Raw genomic sequence first — 13,250 nt, 5'->3', positions numbered from 1 at the left:
CCATTCCCTCCCAAATCACGTTGCAAATAGCTTTATTTTTAGCTCATGTGTTGCTGGTTTTCCCCTTCCTCCTTGGGCTCTCCCTTCTCTATTATTTATGAATTGCTTGCCTTGAGTTTTGAGGCTGTTCATGATTTACTGACACATCCCATTTCCTCTCATCTGCTCCCAAGATGTCAGTTCTTGCCTCCAATCAGCCCTTGGCACCAAACTTCCCCATTTGCTACTTTTTAAAATTAGGACTTTCTTGCTTTCTTTGCTTCCTCCCATGTTGTCCCCTCACACAGGAAACAACCTAAAAATTAATTCATTCTGTTTTTCAGAAATTCTCCTTTCCATTAATGTCTACAAAGAAACTGACAACAATAGATCATTTTTAGCTCAGATATCTTCAACTAAAATACTGTTTCCTTACGCTATTTGTGCTGCTGCCTACCAGGAATGGTCAAAATCCCTAAGCAGATCTTCTAGTTGCTACAGAAATATAAATACTAAATAACAAAAAGAACTTGGAACCAGAGTAGGCAAAGTACACACAATTTATACCATTTGCTCCTTGCAGAGAAAACTCCAGAGAGCACCTGCAAATAAACTAACAGCCCCACATCCCTAGCAGGCTTACATGCCAATATCGATGATGGAGGATACTCAAGTGCTATACACTAGTTTCCCATCTCCTTCAGGTGTTGTTTTCTTTCCGATTTCAAAGAAAGAAATGCAGGGAAGAGCATTAAAAGCCATCCCCCCCTAACATGCAGTCTCTCTGAAGATAAAATTTGGGGAGCCTTGCATTAAGTATGCTAAAAACACTGCAAGCTAACAGATGCACAAGAGTGCAACAACTTGGCTTCTGTGGGACTCCTGCAAGCACAGTCTGCTTAGTAAAGGCCTTAATTAACAACTTTGCAAAGGACAATGAGATTATAACAATTATTCACTGCAGGCAGCCTGTTTTTTCCTCCTCCAGTCTCCAGCATTTGCTTTAGCCTGCATTCCAGATAAATATTTTATTCTGTGCAGGCAGAAGGTTCATTATATAAGTGACAAAGAGAAAGCATCAATTGCCATATACACAGATCCTAATGCACCTGGTTAATGTAGTTATAATATGTCACTGCAAAACATCTTGTCAGCATTTTGTAATTAAAAAAGAAAAGCTACTGCAATAATAAAGGCAATGTTTTTAACAGAGACAAGTATCACATGTAAGATGATCTTCCAAAGCAAAAATAGACATTACCAAAGTAAAGCCTCGATAACCTTGCCCTACATACTTCAGTACCCTTGAATGCTCTTTGGCCCAATAAAGTACCCTTTTCCTCTCTACAATAGCACTATTCAGATAAGTAACACTGACCAATCTACAGGGCTGCAACATTTTTCAAAGGACAAAAAGCATTTCTTTCCCATTGAGTCAGCAGGATATTTATTTCCTTCTAACAAAGAGTTTTCTGAACTGCTGAGAGATTTGTCAAAACGGAATCACAAGTGATACATTAAACAACCAGAGGGGAGAACTTATTATTAGGCATTAAAAGAGAAAGCTGCAAGTTTACAAATAAGAATAGGACTGTGCACTTGACTTTGTAAATTCTCAGTTAATGAGAAATCAAACATGAAAGGCAAACATTTAATCTAGAGTAAATTTAGTCATTTAAATCACAGCCACTTGCAATCCTGCTGTCTTACACTTCATAATACACAGTAAAGGGCAACTAGTACAGCATAAACACGTGCCTGCTCAGCGCTCCGGAATACGCTGCCGTTATTTAAATGTGAGTTATCAAACCACTAGAAGGAACGTTATACCAGCTCCCTCCATCACAGCCTAGCCCATAATAAAAGGCAGGGCACCAAACTGGCCTCAGAGGGTCTTGGAGCAAGACAGCACCTTTCCTTTCCCAAGGACATGACCTGCTCGCAAGGCTGGGAAGTCTCACTGCCTTCCTCTGGCGTGATGAGTCCTGGGCGGTTAATTACAAATGCCCAGGTGGCCGCAGCACACTCAAAGAACTAGTGTTTAAGGTTTACTCAAGAAGGAAGGAAGGGTGGCTTTACTTTCTCACAGGCCCACCACCACATCAAATCTGGATGTCCTACATCCCAGATTTGAGCCATGAAAAGGGCAAGGAGAGAGGAACATATGCCTCCTCCATCACCCTGAGGATCAACTACTGTATTTTAGCAAGGGACAACATAATACAGCAAAGACTTCTCAGCTGTATACACCGGCCTGACACAGATGCTTTCTTGCTGCCACAGCTCTAGAGAAAAAGTTTTAAGATTTGCTCATTCTTGAGCTCTTCCCGTTAGCTAGACTAAGTACCTCCCTGCTCAGCCAGCCCTCTGTCCAGAGTCCACTGGGAGGCATTTAATTTTTCCTGTACATCCTAAAAGCCCCAGGTGTGTGGTCACAGCAGTGGATTGCGCCCCAAAAGTCAGGCAGCTCGGCATTCACTGCTTGCTCTCCATTGATGATCCTGACGTTTCTCACATACAGCACAGGACTGGAAAAGACCTCCTGGGTCACCAAGCTTACCAGATCATAGTACTGGCAGACACCTCAGGCGGCCATTTAGTTCATCCCTCTATCCATGGTGAGATCAGGGCTGTAAATATGGTATTTGTTTTTGAAGGTCTTCAGTGATGCAGACATCACAACTTCCCTGATAGTCTCTCTCCCGCTTTCACTGTCTTCCCAATCAGTAAGGAGTTTTTTCATCAATATTTTGAACTTTTTGCTTCAGTTTAAGGCTATTAATTCTTGCCCTGTCTCCATGGACAAAAAATACTAAAAAAAAATAGAATACTTAAGAACAATAATGCACAAAAATCATACACCTAACTTCTTCCAAATTTGACCTATTAATCTGTAACAGTAAGAGGAGTTTTTTAGAATTAAAACTCTTCCTGGTTTTGAAAACAAGCCCTATGTGGCATGAGAACATGACAAGAATCTGAGTGTTTTTTTGCAGAAATTTTCATGGAGGAAAGTACAAACTATGTCCATATATTTGCTATTCACATAACTAATGATGTTAAAGAAATCCAAATGCCTAAAGATAGTAAAGGGGCATGCATAGCTTAGAGATGGAAAGCAAGATTAGCAATAACAGAACTGTTATGGTTCTTGATTTAAAAGGCTTCTTTTATTCACCATTAAAAAGGGACTCATCCCACCATTTCAGAATTTCAGTCTCTGTGGTTGAACCATATCCTGGATTATCATGCGCTAACACAATTATCCTGCGGGCGGTCAAATATAAGCTTTCCTCTCCTTTCCTGTTCATCTCTCATGTACCTCCATGAGCACACATGCCGTTCCACTCTAATTTGGTATCCTCCAGCACAAGCAGTTCTTCATCCATTACTGCAATCAAGACTGACGCTGGAGGATAAAGCAAAGAGAGACAAAACCGTACTGGAACTCAAGGAGAATTGGTCTATGCTGTGAACACATATTGAATAACAAGAGGAATATACTGGTATTTATTGCAATCTGCCCATGGCTAGAACAGCTGAATGATCCCTGTTATATGTATATTTTCAGTGTTTTACAACCTTAGGAAGAGCATTGATAAGAATACATAGACTAATCAACCCATTAAAGATTCATTAACACAGTATTAGAATGTGGCAGTTGGAACCATTTCCATGCTAGGGATTCCTTCTGTCCTAGGTGCTTTACGTGCTCCAATAACATTTCCTATAAGGAACGCTTGGGATTTGGGGGTTTTGGTTGGGTTTTGGGATTATTATTTTTTTTTTCAATCTAACATTTCTCCATAGCAGCAGAAAGTTAATCTTTATTTGATGAATGCAAAAGCTTAGACAAACCACAAACGCACTATTCAGCATGTCAAGCTTACAAAGGAAGTTCTGGTTCTATCAGGTTTCCACACCACATACAGCTGCAACATTGGCTTATATTACTAATCACTTGCAGTATTTGTGTCTTGGGTTGTAACAGATGGTGTTTGTGAGGCATGCAAAAGCTTCAGATAGCCAAATGGTACAGCAGTTGAGATAAGGGAAAAAAATCCTCAAAACAAAATACCCATCCCTACTGCGGAGGCTGGAATGTGAGCAGTGTTTAAATTATTCCTAGTCTCCGCAAGCACAGCGGATTTACAGACTCTTAACCCTAAATAGGACTAGATTCAATCTTTCATTTTTCATTACCCCAGTAAATCTGCACAATGCCAGCTAATAGATGTGAAGCACAGCAACACAAGACAAACCACAACACAGGGAAGTTACGTTCCCGATACTTTGAGAGGCCTGGGCTCCAGATTACACCAGTACAACTCAGGTGTAGCTCACAGACGGTAATGTACTTTTGGTAACATCTCCGTTCTGATGGCAAGAAGTAGTACCCCGTATGCTAAGGCACTTGAAAATTCAACATAATGCACCATTAAATCAATCCAGTCACCTGTAGAGAGTGTAGTAACCTGCTCTATAGTGGCCCAATAAGCTGTAATTCTCAGTGCTGAGCTATTGGCAGGTAATTTTTAGGGGACTTCTATGAGCCTCCACCTCTGGGAAATCATTTTCAGCCATAAGCTTTTTTGCCTACATGCTGACCTGGCTTAATAGACACTGAATAGATGAAGGACACAACGCACATTTTCATACCAACACTTAACTGACTGACATCTCGAGAGATCTCTCAGAAGTTACACATGCTTAACAAAGAAAGGAAGAAGCTAGAGCCCAGGGTAGCTGCCAGTCAAGACTACCTAGGCTTGTTTTGAGATGAAAGAATGGAATCAACAGAACTAATTTCTGTCAACTCTTTGCTGAATTCAAGTCAATAGTACGTCTTGATAATAACATTCTCAAATAACACAGTAATAAAATTATGACTGTTTGCCTATCGCCTTTCATTAGGTCGTGATCATTCAGCAACATAGCATGGGCGTTAGGTGAGGAAAAAAGCATACTTCATAACTAAAAATTGTAGCTGATATTGTACTCTGGACAATTCATTCAATAAAAGAGAATGCTTCTAAAAATAATTTGGAAGAAAGTCCTTTTTTATAAATAAAACTTTTAGAAGATACTCTGACCACTGCTAGACACCATTATGCAGAGCTGACTTGCATTATATCAAACACAGCTGGGCTCACTTATTTCTCTATTTCTAGGGGTTGTTAGCACTGAAAAACCAACCTGCATTGCTTTTAAAACTCTTCCAACATGCAGGCTTCAGATTCTCTCACTGCTGGCTAGTGGGCTTAATTTTATGGTGATATTCATACTGCCTTCACTTTTAAAGCTGCCTAGTTTTGTTTAAATGATGATAATATTTAAGCGCAATGCCAGTCTGAACAGCCCTTACTACAGGTTTACATGACCTTGACAAGCAGCAGCACTGACATTTATTATCAGTGATACTGGGATGATATTTTTGATGTCTCACTATTAAATTTGGAACCACTGAAGAGAAAAAGATTTTACTGTTACCCTTTGTTGAAGTAGGACTGGTTCTGTAGAGGGATACCCAAGAATACCACCACAGAATCCTGTTACTGCAGCACACACAGCACAGAGAATTAGTACAGCATTAAAATACAGGAAAACGTGCTTGACTGGGCCATTTCAGATAACGCACAGGTGGAAATGGAACACACCGTTCACCGAGGATTTATATCAGCACCTCACAAAACACAACTGATCACATCTTTCTGTGGTAGCAAAACTAGTCATCTGCCCAGCTAATCAGCACTTCCCTTTCTTCCTCAGCCCATCAAGCTTACAAAGAAATCAGTACTCTGATGCTCCTCTGAGTGCTTTCCAAGGGCCTGATCCTGAAAGAAGCAAGTGTTTTCTCAGGTCTTCTCTCAGAGAAACCAGAAGAGAGTTGAGATAGACCTCAGCACTGCATACAACAGGCACATGATGTAGCTCTCTTTGTTTCTGCAGAGCAGTGAAATTATGAGGAAGTCAACAGAAGTGGAAAAAAAAGTCTCAGCATATATAGCCCACAGAGAGCCTCTGAAGAAACCCAGTAACTACTTCTAGTTGTACCAGAGACCTCACGGATAACCTCAGAAAGGTCACCTCTGCTCTTCCTCAGGCATTCAATTTATCTTAATATAAAGAGAAGGCATCAATCATCAGCACTTTTTTTTTTTAAACCATCACCTGTATCTCAGCACCTGACAAGGCTTTACTTGCTTCCTCTCATTGCACAATTACAACCATGGGCAGAAAAAAAGAGGCATGCTCTGTCAGACACACTGCGAGGCCAGTTTTAACACTAACTACTCCTGCAGCGAGCATCATCACATGCATTTAAGTGGCAATTCTGATATCTAGCTCCTTCCCAATCTTTTTTGTTCCACAACAACCCAAATACTTCAGTGGCCGATCAGGAAACACTTCTGCCAGTTATGTCTTCTACTGCTACCATCAATGCCAGACTGAACATATCAAATTTGGGTTGAAAAAAATCTCTCTACTTGTGGAGCTGAATGTGGAACTAACCTTCTGCCATGGGAATGCACCAGATATTGAACCTGAGGTTGCTGGCACTAAAAGCAGAAGGTCTGAACTGGAGACCTTCCTACGTGGCAGCCATCTTGCAGTACACGTATCAGCATCTTAATTGTACCAGCTACTAGAAACACAAAATCACATGCTACAGTAGCACAAGCTACATTTTTAGTATTATTAGGCAAAATCCTGGGTCACTTGATTTCTATTAATGATTAAAGAAGGAAACGGTTTCTCAAAGAAGCAATCAGTCTTGCTAAAGTGCATGAGCATAAACTGAATCAGAGCTTTACATTTTATGCAAAAATAGAAAAATATATGCAATAGAGCCATTAAAATGCATGTGCATTTGTGTGCAAGTTCTCTTTCTTCTCTTCCTTTCCTTCCCAGCTTGATAACTATATTGTTGATAGGAATAAAATATCAGCCTTTACTTGTACACATACCCGAGATCTTGTAAGTCATTACAACGTGTTTTTGAGATTTGCCACTTCACTGCTCTATAAAAAGCTTCCTGAAAAAGTATTAACAGATGGCCTCTTACTCTCTGAGACTGTTCGCAATACACCAGATGGCAACCTGAAAGAGAAAATCCAACTTACATTTTCAAAACTGAAAGAAATGTGACAATATCCTCATAATAAATATACAGCATGAAGGTAGCAATAAATGATCCGTTTGAAGAAAACTGGTTTTCTTTATTTAAGCAGTGAATCCAGCCCTCATTTTATAACATATTGCAGAATGCTTCATATCCAATGCTGGAAGTAATTTCTGATGCAAGCAGAAAGTTTGCTTTAAATGAGCAACAGATTTATGAGAGGCAAGGTTATTTGAAAGAGTGAAAAAATGGGCCAATAGCCTTGGGGGTTAAAACTTTGTGTACTGGATCCGTGGTATCTGGTTTGTGTCTGAGAACTAGTCAGTAGGTTGCAGTGGTTTTGCTATTAATGTTAGAAGTATTAAACCAAACTTGCCAGTCAGGCCCTTGTTAGGGGAAGGCAATAACTGCTCCAGATCCACACTGCTTTCAAGCTTTCTGGTTCACCTGCTAGACAGCAGCTTAGCTCAGCTCACGGAAACTGGAGAGCTCTGCTAAATACGATCAACAATTCTCAGTGTGACCAGCTGTTCTTTGGGGCTGGGGCTATCACTGAAATGAATCAGGATATCTTTCAGATAGAGGGAGTAATCCCTACCCCACAACAACTCCCACTAAAACACCACAGGGACCACTGCTGAGGTTAGAGACGTCTTCCAGCACATATCAGAAAACCTAAAAAGAGGTCTTCATACTTGTACAGTATCAGCATGATGGGACTTCTTTTTTGGATAAAGTTTTGAGGTGTCACTGCAATTTCAGTGACATTCATCTAAGTTGTGATCCTGTTTCTAAGGCAAAGCCCCAAGGGATTCTGAAGAGATTAAAACAAGAGGGGAAGACAAGTAACTTTCCAACTATGTCACATCGTGGATCAGTGTAATTGTTCCTAGCAAGTTCACCTTTCATGTGCAGGACACACCTGGAAAGCCAATTCCTTCCTCCAAAGAGGTACCTCGAGACTGGCAGTGGAAGCGCAGATGCCTACACCTGCCTTCATGGAAACACAGAGTTATCTGTTGTGCCATCAGGTTTTAAGCAGAATTCCCTATTGAAGTCTATATGCCATAAGCACAAAATTGACTCTAGGGCAAATTATAAAATTACAAAATAGACAGCTGTCCTACCACTGCCCATAAAAGGAAGCCATTTCTATAAAACTGTGATTTATTATTAATAATATAAAATATTTATAATGATACCAGATGTATGACAATTGTCACAGAGAGAATTTCCCCTCTTTGCTTTCTCATTGGCAATAAGCCCATTTTCACAAGCTATAAACAATAACAAAAATAACTCTATGGAGATAAGGCAATAACAGGACTAAAGCTGGGCTTCCTGTGCAAGCCCACCACCACGTAGCTACGACCTCTTCTGTTAGTCCAAGACAGGGGACTGTATCAGCAGATGGGAGAGTTTCAGGGAAGAGAGGAAGAAATCTCCAAAGTTCCAACCCTTTAAAGTCAACTGCAATGGGCCGACAGATCTCACCTGGAGGTGGAACAACCTGTTCACCCCAAATCATTTTTTTAGTTGCCTGTTAATGTTGTACAACTTATCTGTTGTACAACTTCCAATTAGACTATAGATCCATAATGGTAAAAACTACACTCTGCAAAAATTAATCTTCAGAAGAACACAGGATAAAGTAACATCCCAGTGTGAATATTATTAATGCTTTTTCAGTCATTGTCCAGGTTGACCAGTATGATGCTGAAGTGGCAGTGTGTACGTGGTCTTTTGTATCTGACAAAAAAGCCACTGTTTTAGGATCTTGAGATTGCTCAATTTGGAAAGTGATAGTATCATATCCCCCTAGTTTTATTACTCATTAAACTGCTGTTTGTGATATGAGCTCACCTCACCCAGCTCCCAGCCGGTGCTCATCACCTTCTGGAATCAGGCCAGACTACACCCTTTACCCCTTGCAACAACATACTAAAGCACATCCCCTAGTTGCGCTGCTACCTCCATACAACTACCACACTCCTTGCAAAGCCACTTGAAAAAATTAGATAAGTTACTAGGAAAGAGAATGGTAATTGCATTGCTTTCATCTGGCTTCACATAGGTGCTAAGTTCTGCAAGGCTGGAGCTGTGTCTTAGGTCATAAGTTCCTTCCTGTTCTGGCACTCCTCTAACTTCTTGGTGAGCTAAATCAAGAGAAGGGCAGGAGGGGAAGAGAAAAAAAAAAAAAGAAGTATTTTTTGTTGCATTATCAAGCTGAACCAGCTCCCAGGGAATCAGACACAGACCAACAGAAGGGTGAGGGCAGAGCCAGCCAGCTGTGAACAGCAGCAGGGCGATGTGACCATCCCCGCTACTGGCAGTCAGCTCAGCCACAGCACAAAACCTTCCCCCTGTGACGGTTTGCAGTGTCTAGCACTGAGAATGGGAGATTTGAAACACTGAACATTTTCTAGGAAAAAAACCAAACAACAAACCCTATGGCACTGCTCAAACTAGAACCTACCTTTGTCATTGAGTGAAGCAATGCAAATCTGCTAATCTTAGTGCCTTTCGTGCAGTCACACCAGCAGGGAACTTTATTTACTTCATGAAAGAGGTTAAAAAACCCAGAATTACCACTACATCTCATTTCCCCTATTCATTCAATGATGAAACTCATGAAAGTCCTCACTTCTACCTCACAAGCTTGGGTTTCCATTTTAAAACCGATTGAATGACAGGGGATAACAGATGACGACGGCCTGTCACCATTCACTTCTGAAGCTGGCAGGCTGGAGTGCAGCGCTTTGCCAATGTACAAGCTCAAGAAACAGAGATGCCAGACCCTAAGGGATGACTGCACTGGGCTTTTAAAAGCAGTTATACTGTTCAACCTTCAATCAATGTCTGTTGTCTGTGAAGCTCTTTTTGCCTTGCTAGTGCTAAAGAGGGAGGTGCTGGTATCACACCAAGTGGGCCACGGTTACTAATCGCGAAACTTGCAAGTTGGCCACAGGAGCTGAGCTGCTGTGCAGCGTGAAGGCTGCCTGGAGAAGGGAGCTGAAGAAAAGGACACCACTTTTCAGCCTGATGCAGTTCCAAATGTAACTATCGTCAATAATATCCTTACAAAACTAAACACCAGCCCTCATACTCACATCCATTGTCCTGCCCATAACATTTCCAAGGCATAATCATTTCTTAAAACCAGCCACTTTTAGACTAATGCACTTTGCTGCTCCAACACAAGAGGTCTGTGTTTGCAGCTCACAACAGGAGCCCCACTGACCTAGTTTCATATCTTTTAAGTTTTCAGTTCAAATTACACTGAGAGTTTCTTAATGCAGACATGACTTTATATTCCCTCTATACAACAGGTTTCCTGTGAACTTGTCTACACAGACAATAACCAACGTGCACTGAGAACATGTCTCAAGACTTTGTTGTATTCTTTCTTATGCTGCTTCTGAATTTAAGGGGGGGGGGGGGGGTGGACTTCTTTTAAGAAAAAGGATTTTCTTTTAAGAAAAAAGGCAGCAAAGTGCAGAAAATTAGCTCTTTGGCTCAGTTTTGAATCAAGCTTATGAGAAACCTATATTAGATAGCATAGCTACCCTTACTCTCTTATTTTAGTAACATATTTTTGGGGTGCAATGAGCTTGGTGGAATCCTGGGGGTCTGGACCGATGGCAAGCCTGTCACTCTTGATTGCCATTACCTTGACAAAGGCCTGCATCTCATCTTCATATTATTCATTAGAACTACACCACTCATAATTGTTGTTAATATTTTACATTTTAGAAATACTAGATCTGGCTCCACTCTTACTAATTCTGGCATAAATCACAATGTAGCTTGCAAACATAAAACTGGTGAGGGAAGGAAACAGGACTCGTGCAAGAAGACTGTAGAAATGCCTTGGCCGAGGTTTCATTGTGTGTGGGGGAAGAATCAGCTTAGCTGAGACAAGAATGCTGGGAAACAGCAATTTCTCCTTCATAAAGAATTAGAGCGCAGCTCTTAGGAGTGCAGCATTCAAATAAGAATCAGCATTTTAGCTGGAGACAAATGCACTAATCATGGCCATGAACACAGCTGAACTAAATGTCTCAGCAAAACCACTCAGTAATGGCATTAGTCATGATAAAGGAAATCAGTATTTTCAGGATAGGACACACTCAAAGAATATAAACAGAATCCTTTGTGCCTGCTTCTATGGAGGAATGATTCAGACTACGTATTTGAACAACTTGCTACTAAAATAACAGCACAGTTCAAGACATCCTTTAAAGAAATGTGTCTGGAACAGAAAGAGCTGCTCCATAAATTGTTTTTTAATTGTCCAGATGACCAATTCCTCTATCACCAAGCAAGAACAGTTTAGTAGAAGAAAAAAGAATGGAATTATTAAGGAACAATGTGTTCTTTTTAAAGTAAATTGAAACAGACAAAAAAACCCCCCAGTCTCTTTTACCTTTAAGCATTCCTAAACTTTCCCTTTATTAAAAAGTAACTGATCTATTCCATACTCTATGAAGTTGTGAGGACGTGATAAATAGGACTTTGAGACTATTTGTAAAGTAATCTACTTCTAAACACCTCTGCTTCACAGACCAACCTTTTCTTCCAAGCTAGCACATGAGCTAGCGCTGTGTGAAGAAAATGCCAGTGCAACAGATTATATCAAAATTCAGCAGTAAAAATTCCTAGAAATCACATTTTTTCTAAACTACATATCACATGGAAATGTGCAACTTACTATGTAAAAACAAATTATATTAAAAGGGTGATACATTTCCTTACGGTTGAAAATCTGGAAGCACTACTTCCAACATGCTTCTGATATGAAAAAGCAGACAATAGAAGCATTCCACTACTGCGGTCACATATCCCAGTGACTTATAGCTGATGGTGATTAACCATATCACAAGTATTCATTTCAAATGCCAGATACGGGGTCTGCGGTAGCCGGTACCCCGCGTGTGCCGGTCTGTCTCCGTTCCTCGATGTGTTACTGACCTCTAGTCGAGGAGCTCCGGAATTACAGGGCAGAGCCGCTCCCACATGCAGATGACATCTGAAGAACTATTATAAAATCCTAACAAAGAAGCTAAAAGCTGAAGGGCTTTTGCCTCCTTTCAGCTGCGGTCACGACGAAGAGGCGATGCAAAGTGTAGACAAGCACTGCCTGTAAAGCAGGTGGAAGGCTTACACGCGGGCAGCGCGCGAGATTCCATGTATGCACGTCATGTTGGCACTTCCTAGTTTTTAGTTTTAGTGCCTTGTGACTCATTTAAACCTTTTAAGGAAAGTGAAGTGTTACTGATCTGCAATCAAGGATAGGAGAAACTGAGAAAATCCAGACCGGGCTGCTGTTTCAAACCAATAAATGCGAGAGAAAAAGGAGAGATGCAAGAGAAACGCGAGAGCCTTATGAAGTCTAACCAGCATAGAAATTCCATCCTGTGCTACCAAAACCTTGCCACATAAACCCAATACATTCCTGAAAAGTGAACAGCTGACCTTAAAACACTGATATTAAACACAGATATTAAGACACCAAGATATTTTTTTCTAGCTGAAAAGAAAGCTTACTAATACTCAGTTACCCACTGAGGCAGGTCTCTTCAGCCCACTGGCTCCCTTCCATGGCACTAGCACTGGGATGCGTGTGCCACCGTCTTCTGGCACGGGTTCAGCAAAGCATTTTAAACACATACTTAGCTAATACACTTAAGTGTCTCACTGAATAGGAATGTACTTAAGTGAATGGCTTAGTGCTTTGCTAGTTCAGGGCCTATCTGTATTTAATAAAGGTAAATGAAGGTTAGCACTTAATTATTTCACAACATGAATATTGAAAGAATCCTTAGACAAACCACCACTTACTTACAAAGGCAGTGAAAAATACTGATCTCATTTGCATGGCCTTATATCAGAAAGAATATCACTGCTTTAACATAGAGCAACATAGAACAAATACAGAAGGTAATACTTGCTGGAAACACCTCGAGTATCCTGGAAAAGAGTAATTGCAGGCAAAAGTAACAGTTACAGAAACAAATAACCCTCAAAAGAAATGAGAGTTTGCAAATTCTTCAAAAATGAAGATCCATTTAAAGCAAAACCATCGCAGCTTCCCTGTTCAGAACGCTATACCTCCAAAATAAATAGTTTTAATCTGTGCTAATCTTAT

The sequence above is a fragment of the Falco naumanni genome, chromosome 14 (genome assembly GCF_017639655.2).
Source record: "Falco naumanni isolate bFalNau1 chromosome 14, bFalNau1.pat, whole genome shotgun sequence".
NCBI classification, from domain to species: Eukaryota; Metazoa; Chordata; class Aves; order Falconiformes; family Falconidae; genus Falco; species Falco naumanni.
The sequence above is the reverse complement of the archived record's forward strand: the minus strand, read 5'-3'. Positions refer to the sequence as shown.